This window comes from Octopus sinensis, linkage group LG4 (assembly GCF_006345805.1).
Source record: "Octopus sinensis linkage group LG4, ASM634580v1, whole genome shotgun sequence".
Lineage (NCBI taxonomy): Eukaryota > Metazoa > Mollusca > Cephalopoda > Octopoda > Octopodidae > Octopus > Octopus sinensis.
The window spans coordinates 48,912,836-48,928,399 of record NC_043000.1 but is presented as its reverse complement, the minus strand read 5'-3'; the positions used below and the strand labels follow the sequence as shown (position 1 = coordinate 48,928,399).

Genomic DNA, 15,564 nt, shown 5'->3' with positions numbered 1-15,564 from the left:
AATTTCATTTTAGTACTTGAATCATTATTATATAAGTTCCGTTTTAAGACTTTATTTCCACGAAAAATACAAACTGGTTTCGGATACCATTTTCAACCAATTCACTTAGCTAGTTGACTGCTGAAATGAATGAACGTTACATAATCTCATACGTTACACTATATCTGTAACCTTGAGTCGACATAAAAATCAATGCGAAACAATTCTACAGAATGAAGCAAATATATAGAATTTAATATATTTAGTCTGTGACTTTTGCAAAATTATTGTCGATATTTTCTAATCGACAAATTTATCAATTGTTAAAAATTTATTTTTGACAGTTTTATGCTTTTCGTGGGTTAAAAGATCAATCATTATAGAAAGCAATGTCAAAAGAATATATCTGCTAGCAGAAAATAAGTATTCATCAAAGAGAGAAATACGTTTCTTTGATTTATATTTAGGGAAGTAAGTAAATATATTTTGGAGTGATAAATTTATATATTTAGCATCTATTTCAAAACATTAATAATTTGCATCGTCTTTATACAAATAGAATGATAGGCGATATTATACATATATATAGCTATATGTATGCAAGTATACACCTATGTAAGAACATAAGTATACATAAAAGTATATATACTATCATTTACTTATCTACGTAAATATGTATACGAACATATGCTGACATATATATATATATATATATATATATATATATATATATATATATATATATATATATATGTGTGTGTGTGTGTGTGTGTGTGTGTGTGTGTGTGTGTGTGCAATGTTATATGGGTGTGTATTTTTAAATACATATCTGTGTGTTTGGTTGTGTGCGTGTGTTGTGTTTGTGTGTTGTGTGTATGTGTGTTAGTTTGTGTGTGTGTGTGTGCGCGCGCGTGTGTGTGTGAGTGAGAGAGAAAACTGAAATTCAGTTTTCATTGTATTGATAAAGAGACATTTCGGATCAGAAGAGTTTTCTCTACGCCTGGTTTGATATTGACTAAAATGTATTTATGGTTGCTTCTCTGTGACATTGGCATCATAGCGTGTCATAAACCCGATTGATTGATTTCTAAAATGATGTGCCTTTTCTCAAATATCCTCAATTCATACATTATAGTAGCCAAAATGAACTGTTCATTTAAAGTTGTCATTTGCTTTCAACTTACACATAATATATATTTCTATGGGCAGTTATTAATAATTCATGTATTTAATTCAATAAAAGTGTAACATTGTGTTATGTATGTTTATCTTAATTTTAGATACTATAATTTATGCCACCTTGCATAATTGATGACATTTCTAAGAGAATATATAAACATGACTGTAAAGACAAAGAAGAAAAATTACAACTCCATAATGTTTCGTATCATGTTTATTAGAGGGAATGCGGCGTTAACTATAAAACGCAATTCATATATAATTGCGTAGAGAATATAGAAAAAATATAAAATAGAATTTTATTGCGAGAGTTGATATTAATTTCAATTTGTATAATTGCTTCTTACACCACTGTAATATTAAACTGAGATATTGTATATGGCGAAATATTGATAGTCTACTGTATGAATATCATTGCATACATATCATTACAAAATATACCATTTGTTAATCAGAAAAGTATTCTTTTATACAACGTTGTATAATGAATATTTTCCACTCCAGTATTTCAGTCGAAAGGTAAATAGTAATTTAAATCAATGTTTTAAATTGATATCAGACTACAGTAGAGTTTTTCTTGAATACAAGAAGTATTGACATCTAAATGTTGCTTCACATAAAATCGAATTTAAGTTTCAATCAGATAAGTGAACCAATTACGAACCTGATATGGATATTAACGGTTAAGTCAACAGAACATTCTAAAATACATATTCTAGTATTAGATAATTTTCATTTATTTGCCGTTTGAATGTAGCATACTCAAAACATTAAAATCAATATGCTAAACCAATCTTATATTTTATCAATTTTCGTGTTCATTTCAAATTAGATCACAAGCTACTCACGCAGTTACGACAGTTTCAGTTAGAAAAGATACTCGCCAGAGTATAGGTTAATTTAGACTTTACTTAATGGATTTGACATACACCCAAAGTTATAAGCAAGAATGGTGTATAACTGCTAATTAAACAAATTCACGAAAGAATGGTTATTTCATAGATATTGATTCTGATACGTATACATACACCCATGCAAATACTGTACATTATTTGCAAATCCTGAATATTACTCAAGTGAAAATTGGAAGTAAAGCATTTATTGTCCATATATTTTCATTGCAGAGTCAGACAAAAGACTCGATATTCCATTTTAAGATGTAACATTAAAAGATACGTCTTTAAAGAAAAGAATTGAATAGAAATTTCAACCGTGATTAAATGAATTCCTCGTTCTGCTTTCCATTAACAACTAGCCTTTTATTGAAACGATTACTATACTATGAATAAAATCAGCTTTTGTTACGATGTGCAGAAGAACGAATCTACGCCATCATTTTACTTGCTCATTTTCCAGTTAATACTACAGGGATTAAAACTATAACTACTTAAACACGTAGGTTTTACACTAACTATTCTAATAGCTTTATTTAGCTATACTCATTATACCACAATTCTAATACCAGAGTGTAATTTCAAGGGATAATTGCAGAAAAGAGTACGTAAAATTATTTGAAGGCGGGTAGAAGCCAAATTTGAAATAAAGAATTAGAAGCAGAAGCCAAGAAGACAAAACAAGAGTTTGCATGCATACGAGGGGCGTTCAATAAGTAATGCCCCTGACCCACTTCCCATAGAAGTAGAGCAACGAAACTTGGCACAGTTATTAGTCTTTTTCTACATAGGAACCACCCAGAGTTACGCATTTCTCCCATCGTTTGATGCAGCTCTGAATACCGTTTTTGTAGAAGACCCCAGCTTGGTCCTCCAACCACGACGTGACTTCAGAAATCAAGGCTGCATCATCTGAGAAACGCTTTCCTTTCAAAAACAACTTCATGGCTGGGAAGAGGTGAAAATCAGAGGGTGCAGGTCAGGAGAGTAGGGAGAATGGGGGATGAGTTCATAGCCGCACGCCTGTGCTTCTGATCTGGCGACACGCGAGTTGTGGATCGGAGCGTTGCCCTGCAGGAGGAAGATGCCTTTGCTGATCTTGCCCCGCCTCTGGTCCCAGAAGACTGTGAGCATGACCTTGCCAGCGGAGGGCTGCACCCTTGCCTTCTTTGAAGGAGGTGAGTCCCGGTGCTTCCACTGCATTGACTGGGCTTTGGTCTCTGGATCATAGTGATGGACCCAGGTTTCATCCTGTGTAATCAGTCTTTTGAAAAATTTTGACTCATCTTCTTGGCACATCTTCAAATTCATCCTCGCGCAATCGACGCTTTCTTGCTTCTGGAAAGGTGTGAGCAGCATGGGAATCCATCTGGCAGACACCTTTTGCATATGCAAATGGTCATGAATGATAGTTTCCACAGACCCGGTACTAATCTTGACCTCATGGGCTATTTGGCGAATAGTTATGCGTCGATCTTCCAAAATGGCAGCCTCAACTTGACGGACAGATGCCTCATCAATGGCAGAAGGGGGCGACCAGATCTGGGAGCTGTTTCCACAAAGTTCCGACCATGTTTGAATTCACGATGCCAGCGTTTTACAAGGTCATATGATGGGGCATCATCACCATAAGTTACTTTTATTTCATCAAAAGTCTCCCGTGGTGTGTGTCCTTTCAAATACAAAAACCGCATCACTGCTGGACACTCAACAGGCTCCGTTTCACACTTGACTCAGTTCAAACACCTGTAAATCAGACACCAAAATTAGTTAAAGCTGTAATTTTCCACTTAATCTATAGAGATATAAATAATTGCACATGCAAAATTTCAGCTAGATCGAATAACTGCAAGTGGGTCAGAGGCATTACTTATTGAACGCCCCTCGTAGGACTTACGAAATAATTCTGTCAAGAGAAAATACTGGTATTTACATAATATCCAATTCGTTTTGTGCACTTCTTGCCTATTACTATCGGATGGATTCAGTTCCTTAATGATCTGCATGATCCCATGTTCTAATATTTACTTAACCCTATATTGCATAATGTGCACTTAAAATGACAAACTCCAAAGTGCCTAAATGTCTGATGTTAATCTAAAGAAAGGCTCTTTTTGGTTTTTGAACAGGAGCCCTAGGTGTAAACAAGACTTTACGGCAAGAAACAACCTTGTATGCTTCAAAACAACAGGCAGACTTATATTTTCAAGAACACTGAAATTCCAAACCGTAAAGCTTCACTAAGCTTATAATTTATTAACAAATTATTTTCTACAGTTTCACGTTTTTCGAGTAACTTATTGTTCGTGGACATTGATAGAAAAGAATGCAAAATATTGTTTTCATTCTCTGTTACTTTTAAACAACAGTGTGCATTCTACCATGATGACATGCTGAAAGTGACTGCTTGCACAAATTGAGAATTGGAAATTTCAAGCTTTTCTGAGCAACATTAGAAAGCCTTTCATATCTTTTATCAACTTTTCAGAAAGATGAACTGCAGCAGATTCTGCGGTAAAGAGAAACCACAGTGTTATCGGAAATAGATGGACTTATGAAACATGCCCAAATAAACCAGAATTAGACTCTGGAAGATTGCGATGATACTGCTGCAAAATATAGCAAGAAACAAATTGCACAAGCTGTAGTTTGACAATTGGTTTTCAGGTGGTGAGCACGTAATGCTTCTACACGAGATGGGTATAGTAATATGTTAGTATAGTGCATGCCTCTTGTTAACCTGGTTGTAATTTTTCCTTAGACGCAGCATTAAATGGCAGCGGGCTCGGTCGAAGTATGGACGACCTATTTTGATGGCGTGGAGTTTCGCGCGGCAAAATAGTTTGATAGTTGTGGTATTACTGTTTCCAACATATGAATTAGTCGATCCATCCACTGAAATCTTCAGATTTGACAGAAAATAAAAGTACTCTGTAACTATTCTTTCTCTTCCATTTTTAGCGATTTCAGTGAATTCACGGGTGGGGTAGGTTTACTGGATGGACTGTTGTGTCTCTACGGCATCAATGTTCACTAAAAACGTTGTACCACCGACACTCTCGAAATGACTGTGGCTACAATCATGGCTTTTAGTCCGACGTTATGAATCTGAGAAAGCATCAAGCATAAATCTTAGATTTATGTTTGATGCATTCCCACGTATGAGATCACATAAATCCAATTCAGCCAAAAGAGAACTCTCACCACTAAACCAAATGGAAAGGCAAATTCAGACCAGAAAGTCTAAAGGAACGACAGCCCTAATGGCAAACAGGCTAATCCACATGGATCGTATAGATCACAGGCCTCAGTACATGGAAGGGAGTAACAAGGAGAGATGCATGAATCCAGGTTGAGACTTCATTTCAAAGGTTAGCTGTGGTAAATGTAATGTTAATTCTTGCATTATAGAAAAATTAAACTGTGTCAAGCACATTCACACTGAATGAAATCAGTTTTTGTTTTACCATATATCAAGCAGGCACTTTTATTGTTATTCTTGTTTTTTGATAGCCTTTGTGTGATAATAGATTACATTTCAAGTATTTATCTACATTTTTAATTTACATTTTGCATGCTATTGCTTCTGACTAACAAAACCCCATATCACCACATATTTACATTTACATAACACTTTACAAGGATTCACTTGTCAGCTATGAATTTTGATTGAATTTCGGTAAAAATAATTTCTTTGTAACAGCCCTTAATAATTCATACAATATAGGGTTAAATCCAGGCGGTGAGCTGGCAGAATCTTTATGGAACCTGACAAAATACCTAACGTCATTTTTCCGATATTTTTTTCCCCATATCACCAAGGTTGACCACCAATTAAGCACTGTGATCAGTGTAATCGATTTATCCCACCTCCCTCGGAATTACTAGCCGTATGTCAAAATTTGGAACCAATGTATATTTAAGTCCATATTTCAATCATTTCAGACAAGTCGCTCCAAAATTTAACAGTCGATATTAAAAGTTACGTAGGAGACATATAAATTTATACTTTTGCGAAATACACTTTTGTCTGGAATTTTATGTCGGTTATGACAGATATAAAATAGTTAATGGGGTATTTCAAACTCATAAACTAGAAGTGCAAGTTAAGGTATCAAATTTGGTGTCCAGTAATTTCACCATAGTCACTGTCAAAGATAAAAGAAGTTATTAAAAATCACGAAAAATATTTCTAAATGTCATTGTTAATGATGATGATGATGATGATGATGATGATAATAATAATAATAATAATAATAAAAATAATAATAATAATAAAAATAATACACTGCCTTCCTGAATGTCAAAATGTTGAATACCGCAATGAATATCTGGGCAGTGGCGGTGGTCAGTCATAGTGCGTCCATCCTCAAATGGACTAAGGAGAAAATATCAACACTCGACAGAAAGACGATAGAGTTGGTGACACTGCATGGGGCGTAACACGCTAAAGCAAATGTAAACAGACTGCATATGAAAAGAAAGAATGGTGGCAGAGGTCTAATTAGTATAGATCAGGAGTGAAAGGAGAACGCTTGCCGAGTGCTTGATAAATAGCGATGAAGACCTGCTGCAATATGTGGTGATTTACATATAAGGAAATGATAGAAAGGAAAAAAGGCTATGTATATACAGTAAATAATGGAGAGGAAGGGACATGTACATACTGTACAAAGGTAAAAAAATGTTTTTGGCGGGGGATGATAGAGATGTAGCCCTCCTAATACAGGATTTCCCTGAACACTGTCCGGGATTTCCCTGAACGCCAAGAGCAAGTGCCCTCTCGAATTCCTTCTCTCCGTCTCACAGGTCTACAATTAGAGAGGTAGTATCCACTCTTGCCATTTTCGCAACATTCATCCACCTTTCAGTAAACTAACTCGAGCACAGCACTTCCCTCTACACTCCCAATTTCCTTTTCGAGTGAAACTTGAAGTCAATGACTGCTCTACCAAAGAGGAATGTTTCTACCCGCATGCCTTTCAGCCTTGTCTACAAAGCAACTTCTTTTGCTACAGCCACCAGGCAAAGGTAACATGCCTTGCCTGTTCCACTGAAGGAGGGCGGCAGGGCAACCATCACTACACACTCGGCCGATAGACGGATTCGTCCCACGCGTGACAGCAGCTGTTCCCCGTAACCCCACAATTCAGCAATGCCCGGACACTGAAAGAGTGCGTACAGAACGGTTTCGCCTTTTTGCGCGGATTTTGGACAAGCCCGTCTGACAGCACAGCCGTGCCTGTACAGGTGAACTCGAACCGGTAACGCCCCACACTCGGTACCATTGCCAAGCCAATGACATTTGGAAATTATTCATGATAGTTCCCAACCGGAAACTCTCCCCGAGAACGCCGTCGCACTTTCCCGCTACCAGCCCACTATAAATTTCTAAAGCGGATCATCCACCTATCCCATTTCCAGACAGGTAGAGAGTTGTAGGAGCTTGACGACATTCTAGGTGCCAGGCAACAGCCTCGGTCTTTTCTTCTATCAGGATTCAGCTCCGTCAAGGAAATGAGTTGCGGAAAGAGGAGCCTCACAAATAGAGCCCACACATGCTCACCATCCAGAAATCGTTGCAGGTGTGTCTGAGCATTAGGAGCAACGGCATAGCTAATCCCCCCACTCAGAGGATGCTAGCAACACACTGACTGATTGACCATTAGAACGTGTCCCTTCCACAAAATTTTAAATGAGAGGCGATCCAAGCTAGTTATGCAGTAATCAGGACGGGCAACAATGATCAGGCGATAAATGATAGCACATCTGCCCCAACTTACAGGGACAGCTTCCTCTCAACCCATTTCTATGGTCCAAATTCTTGTCACCCTTCAGGTCGGGACTAAACCAAAGTCCGATCAGTATAACGCCATCCGATGGCATCGACCTGCTTCTCCAGGAACCCAACCACAAACCCACCGATTTGTCGGCGTTGATTTTCGCCTCAGTAACCAACTCATATTCCTTTTGGGTGGTGCCGACCGTCTCCACTTCGGAGGCGTCCAACACCATGTCAGTGACGTCTTTCGCGTATGCCGACACTGCTCTCCCATGTTCCATTTCGAAAGATATGTCCCTTAACTTTCCAAAATCTGCAGCAGTGTCTCGAGCGCCAATACGTACAGAAGAGGTGACAGCGGGCATCCCTAACGGACCGTGCGTGCGTTGCCAAAAGGGTCCAATAGGTGGCTGTTACTTTAACCACTGAACAGATTCCGCTGTGCATTGCAGTGATCCAGCCTCTGAAAACGAACCCGAAACCGTCTGCTTTCAGGACGGCTTCCAAGTAGCTATGGTCAGCACTATCGTATGGTTTCAATTGAACAGAGCCTTCTCTATGATATGTCGTAGAAGGTGAAGAATGTCGTGGATAGACCAGATCGGGATTGCTCACGTTTGCGCTTCTCCGACCAGCCTTTCGACGACAAGCGCCGACTTTTTCGCTAACACCTTGGCCAAAATTTGAAACTCTGTGTTTAGCAGAGTTATGAGCCGAAAATTCCCTAGTACGTACCCATTGTCGGTGTCCTTCCACCGCAGTGTCACCACATCTATGCTAACAGTACTAGGAATTCTCCCGTTAAACTGCCAGTTGCAGTAGGCGTCGACAACGACGAAGGTGAAGATAGTGTCAGTTATTGTCGGGTCATTGAGACAGTGTCATAATGCATCGAGAGGACTGTAAAGGTAATCGGTATAGAGTGCCCAGTAGAGATGTTACAAATGGTTTGTCTGCTTGACACGGCCAGAACCATCAGGAAAGTATGATACAGGTGAAGAGAAAAGATAGCATGGTACAGTAGGCTGCAGGTAGCAGGCACGATACACATGAAACTCTCAAGGATCTCAAAAAAGACTTGAGTAAAGAAGAAGAAAATATATGAAGAAGAATGGCTTTCAAATTTAGAATTTTAAGGATAGGGAGGTAGGTAGATTATGGCGTCCTCAGAGGTCAACTGGTACTTATTTTATCAATCATGAAAGGAATAAAGTCAAAGTCGACCCCAGCGGAATTTGAACGCAAAACGTAAAGAAAGAAGAAAGATGAAGATGAACGTAATGGTATGGAAAGCAACAGTATCAGTATATTCCAAACAAATCATTAGCAATAATTGAAAATAACAGCAAATATAGTGGCGTCTAGCTATAATGAAATCAATTTATGAATCAATATTTGTCTTCAGATATTTAGTAAAAAACCAGCAGAAATGTCTAAGTGAGAAAAACTATTGAATTGTCTAGAATTTAAATGGTTGCAAACTTTAATCTCAAGTACGGTAAAATCGTATTACAATACCCCACACATGCAGTACTTATACAATTTTTTTATATTGATGTATGATAAACGCATACGTATGTCTACATATGATGCATTTAAAAGATTTAGTTAGATGTAGGTACGCGCTATTTAAGATATATATATATATATATATATAAATGAAAGAGGAAGAAGAAACAGACTTGTTCATCCACATTCAAACACGTTTTCTAATCGGTCGCATGAACTTTGCTTTAACTGCTCTTTCTCCCCCTTTGTCTTTATGTATGTATGTATGTATGTATGTATGTATGCATGTATGTATATATATATATATATAAGTACATATATATGCATGCATACACATAAACACACACACATACACACACACACACACACATATATATATATATATATATATATATATATATGAAAAAACAAGTAAACAATAGAAAATGCTAAAATAATTTTATAGTGAACATTTCAGTACCGGTTTCGGTCATTTTGAGACCTTTTCAACTGTACGATTAAATAATTAAATTAGAAAAATTAGAAGAAAAGTTTTTTTAAAAGAATATTTCTATAGTAGTGTTCAGATTTAAGTGGCATTCTGCCTTTCTCTGACTCCCTTGTTTGCACTTGTGTGTTCGAGGTAGTTGTGAGCTCTTGGTAGGGTAGTAGAGAGAGGCTGGTGAGGAAAGGGGGTGGGAGAATCTGGGAGTGCCCTGATGGTCGTATTTTGAATGGTCAGTGGCGGCTGGCAGTCTCAGTTCAATTCAGGAGAATATTTATATTGACAGGCTTCTTTATAGAATTAGCGTAGGTGTTATACTAAAAAACATTAGTGACGACTTAAGGGGTAGGGGTGGAGAAGAAGAAGAAGAAGAAGAAAATTTAATTATTAATCGTTACAGTTGAAAAGGTCTCAAATGACCGAAACCGGTACTGAATGTTCACTATAAAATTATTTTAGCATTTTCTATTTTTACTTGTTTTTTCATATATATCAACTCGTGTGTTCCTTTCCACCCTTATACATATATATATATATATACACAAACACACACACGCGCACACATATATATATACTCGTATGTGTTTTTGTGCTCATGTAGATATCCGTATGTGCATATTCATACATTTATATGTGTGTATGTGTGTGTATGTGTGTGTGTGTGTGTGTGTGTTTGTGTATGCATATATATTGATATATAACATTACAAATGCATAACATTGTGCATAATTGAGGATAGTGAGCTTATTGTTATAAAATCGCGGGGTCAATTTCAATTTTTGAACCTTGTTGAGTCTTCAATTCTTGAGCAACGCTCTTCATTTTCATTATCTGCAGTCTACTAAGCTGAATATAAGTACGGCTCGGAGGATTTTGTTCTTGTCGTCTTTGCAGCCACTTTTCCTCTGGGGCAAAGGTATGGAGGAACGTATATACCTCTCAGTCAATCAAATTTCAAATTCACTCTAAGCTTTTCGCTTTACTTTTGTATTAAGAACTTTCAGGCTTTCAGTAATCTTCAGGTTTATATAGTAGCAGTATTAGCCAACAGTTAAGTTTTGGAACTGATAACTGTAGTTGAAAAGATATTCCCACCATCACTGTTCAGTCGTTCAACCAGCTGACATGCCAGATATATTGAATTCACTTGTAAGCGGCTGAGTATTCAAGAAACACGTGTGACATTAATGTTATTATCAGTTGGAATCAACAAGATGCTGTGGCAGAATTGTCTTAAAAATTTAACATATAATCCATTCCAGAGGTTTCCACACAGTTTCCGTCTATTCAATTCGACTCATGTGGCTTGAACCAACTGAAATCTGTTAAGAGAAAAAGACTTCCTGGAGGTACGAAATGCACATGTTGAACAAAATAGTTGTCAAATACATTGACAAGTAGTCTGTTGGTGTTTTGGTCCAATCCATCGTTTGAACAAACTTATAGCAAATAACATTCTAGTTTTTCTCAACATATAATATCACATGACTTTGCTTGACAACGAGTTTGAAAGGCTACAATATTCAATGCGTTATATTTCTTCAACATGTGTATGATGTGATACGGAGATAACTTTGCTGCTATTTCTAGCGGAGGGATTGGCCATGTAAAATTTCTCCCCATCAGCAAAGATTTTGCACTCGCCCCACCTTCATCTGTATGAATACAACGTGTTTCTAAGCATTTAGGTGACTGCGAGGTGAGATTGGTGTCTATTCACATGATACAAAAATATCACGAGAGACAGAACACAAAATATAGACTATTAATTCAGAATCACCAGACATAAATTTTGCCGCCACCAGAACCGCATTTCTAGCAACATCTATCATCAATTCGCGTGTCTCTTTCTTTTTGCTGCTGTTAAATTCTGTATTGAGATAAATGTAATATATTTGAACTCTAAGAGCAGGAAGAAAACTAAATGAGTATGAGGTATCAGCCATAAGAACACAACTCTCCAACGAGGTTAAAATAATGATTTCATGAGATTAGGTACGATGCCATATTATTATTATTATTATTACGACAGATTGGATATATTCGATTTTGTCTATATACTTATCTTCCCAATACAGATGTACGATTAAATTGATCCAATTGATATTTGAACCCAGAAGACTGAGTTATGGAATTAATTTCAGTAGGTTTCAATAAAACCGTCAGCACAGCATTTCCCAGTCTCAACCATTACTTCCTATCTTGTAAGTTAAAAATAATAAATGACAAAACTATACGTTACTTTATCAAATCTACTGAATATCCGAATAGAATTCGTAGTCGTTTCACACGGTATTTCAGCTTTATTTTTGGAGATATTTGCCATGAAAAAAAAAAAATAAAAAGAGCAGAAATGCTACAGAAGAAAACAAAGAATTATTTGATCCAAACCCAGAGCTAGTCCATTAACATAGAAGCTCAATACTTCCGCTGGGATAGAGAAAAAAAAGATTAATTTGATAGTAAGCTATATAACATTTCCAAAACAGATCGGTGTGCATCGTTTAATACATATGTTGCTTCAACTGACAAAGCGCGATAATCTATTCTTGGAAAATATTTAATAGAATGCGCTTGCTGAGCCAAAAGGTATATTGATAGGACATACTGGCGACAGATAAATTGCTTCTGAAAATAAAACGGGAATTTGCTATATGCACCACGATTCGGATATACACTGAGTGAGAGAATGGAATCATTTCAACGTAAATAGTAATATTGGCTTGCAATGGAGAGGCAGCTGTTATTAAGATAGTTAACACAAATGTACATTACTTTTAAGAGACTACCACATACTCGGATAATGTGGGATGAGAAGGAATTATCAGTATCTCCAACATACAAAGATGATTCGTATGAACTGCTGTATTGAAATATCTGTAATCTATTTCATGTCTGAATATTTCGTCTTATATATTCATTCCAATTTATATCTTTTCCTCACTTAGTGGGAGACTTTTAATAAGTATTAACTTCACAGGCAAAAATATAGATTTAGGAAAAATTCTTAATCTCCAAGAAAATGAAAAATAACTTATTTTATTCTTTTATAGCTATAAAGGTCATTGATTGCAATCAGTCAATTCCTTCAAGCTATTATTTTGGTAACTTTAATTTACTTTGATTACCATGGTTACATATATTTATTGTTAAAAAATAAATCCTATATACTTTCATATACTAAACTACATGAAAGAAAACATATTCTTAGGTATTGCCACGAAGCCAAGTAATCTAGTTTGAAAATGCAATATTATATAAAATCAGAGGTAGCAACAAAATATCAATATATTGAAAATACATAGTCAATGATTAGTTTTTATTGATATATGGGAAATAGCAAAAGAAATATTATGACAGTCGTGTAATATCCAAAGTTAATTTGTAACATAATTGTGAGGAAGTGCTTCGTGTAAAAATAGCAATTCAGCAGTGAATTTAGTGCGCTACATCACGCATGCAGACAACTTTTCCCAATGTTCCATTAGAATTAATTTACGGTTAAATTATAATTGAATTATAATTGAATTTTTACATCCCTAGGAATTAGTCATTATAGCGCATATATATATATATATATATATACATATATATATATGATTAAATATCTTTCAGCACTAACCAGAATGCTTTTCATAAATCGAAGACAAAACTGTCCAATGCATCTTTCCTTTTACGAAACATTGAAAGTGATTTGCTTGACATTTCTAGTAGGTCGTGCAAAATCTTTAGTCTGTCAAATAGCAGATATTCTCAAAGTCAAATCGGATTCTTCATATTCGTACTAAAATGTAATCTTGTAAAAATATATAAGAACACATTACTTCTGTCACCACACCGAACAAATAGAAGATAACAACCTGCTCTTCTCTGCCGAAAGAAAACTTCGTGATAACTACTTCACAATTCCAGTGATCTTGCGTTCATACCCGCCACTAATACTCTTTAGAATGCAATGCTTTTGATATTTCACCAGCCTCAAGGCCCGGATAAGAGGGAATTGTCAACACAAGAGAAATGCCAAACAGATCCACATTTTACTCAAAATTGGAATCATGGTCAAGGAACGAGCTTTGAAAAGATGACCCGTAATTGAAATACAGCGAAGAAAATAATACCCGTTAATAAATAAGCAATTTCATGAGTGCATCAAATTTATAAAATGTACTCATCTTCCAGACTTTTTCATATTTCATGCAAAGCTTTACATAAGTAGCCCATGAAAATTGTACATGAGAAATTAAAAATAAATGCAATTCAAATTATTTCCTAATACGATCGAATCTTTTTCCCAATGATAATTTCTTTAATATATTTTAACTATAAATTATTTCCTATTAGTACCTTTAATTCAACAGATATAAGCATTGTTGATTGTATGATAATGGAAATATCAAATATCTAAAATAATTATTCTATTTTAAGATACTTTATCTAATGTTTATGATATCAGAATTACGAATGATTAAATTACTATAACATTCTATATTAAGAATCATATAACTGTAAAGGATAAACATAATGGTCGAGGATATCAAACACATGGAGACTGTTATTAGTTAAGTGAACAGTAATACAGTAATATTTAAAACAAGTTAATAGCATTTGAATATTTGAAGATACAGTAACAAGGGCATCTATAAAATATATATACGCACATATAACTGTATATATGCGTCTGAGGTTATATATATATATACATATAGTTATGTTGACATAATGAGTTAGGATTGGAAAAATTCAAGGATATTTATCTTTATATTTAAAGTTAGTGTGAAGAAGTTGCTGCAATAAAGTTGAAAATTGTATCTTTTTTGTGTGTATTCATCAAACTAAAGAACATCTACTCACCGAGAATGTATAGACTGACTTCGATTAATGGTAATATTTATATCCATTCATGTAATGGTAAACAACTCAAACAGTTTCCAGTAGGAGCGAGCGCTATGGACATAAATGAAAATAAAAATAGAGAATTTAATTATTTGTATATGTACGCATTCAATACAATAAATTACATCAGGTTTACGTACTTATTATCAAGCTGATCTTATTGAACAACTGTAAGCGAATAGTTTTTAACCCTTGGTGATTTTATTCTGATCAATATCAGTCAACCGGGAGCCAAAGAAACATTAATTATCAGCATCAGCAACACAATCATCGTTGTAGCAGATGTGAAGGTGATGGGAGCAATGATAGTCATAATGAATTAATGAAAACAAATATTTCTTTCTAGCATTAAATATGAACGATTAAAGTAGCGTTTATATTTTAATTTCGTTGGCAGTAATGTATACCATCTTTTAATGGCTTACATGAATTCTGAATATTCAATTATTTTATACCTGTTAGGAAGCCAATATATTCCGGTTCAAATTCCGATCTATGTACTTTGCAAATCTCATAGTTTACACTAATAAATTATCCCGTAATAAAATAATCTAGGGTAATTAACGTAATCGTTGAATCTATTTAAAATAGCGTCTTTTGGAAAAGAAAGAAGAGAGCAGTTATTGTCAATAATGCGGAAACTGGAGGTTGTTAACAATGTGGTTTCCATATCTAGAACAGATATGGAATAATAAAACGTATTACGATTATTTCTGACACATAAATTCATAGGATTACGCTTCCCCACTCGCGTCGATTACCTACCTATCTCTCACAGTCTCTGTACACACACACACACACACACCACACACACACACACACACACACTTATATATATATATAAT

General features: G+C 35.5%; 1 protein-coding gene across 10 annotated transcripts in view; it reads right to left on the bottom strand.

The window, feature by feature from the left end:
* LOC115210389 (bone morphogenetic protein 1) overlaps positions 1 to 14,770 on the bottom strand; it is a 2,987,986-nt gene extending 2,973,216 nt beyond the window's left edge. For all 10 annotated transcript variants that reach the window (XM_029778966.2, XM_029778967.2, XM_029778971.2 and 7 more), the window contains exon 1: positions 14,678 to 14,770. The gene's annotated coding sequence lies outside the window, so the exon portion shown is untranslated. The remainder of the gene's footprint in view (positions 1 to 14,677) is intronic.
* Positions 14,771 to 15,564: the final 794 nt, after the last annotated feature.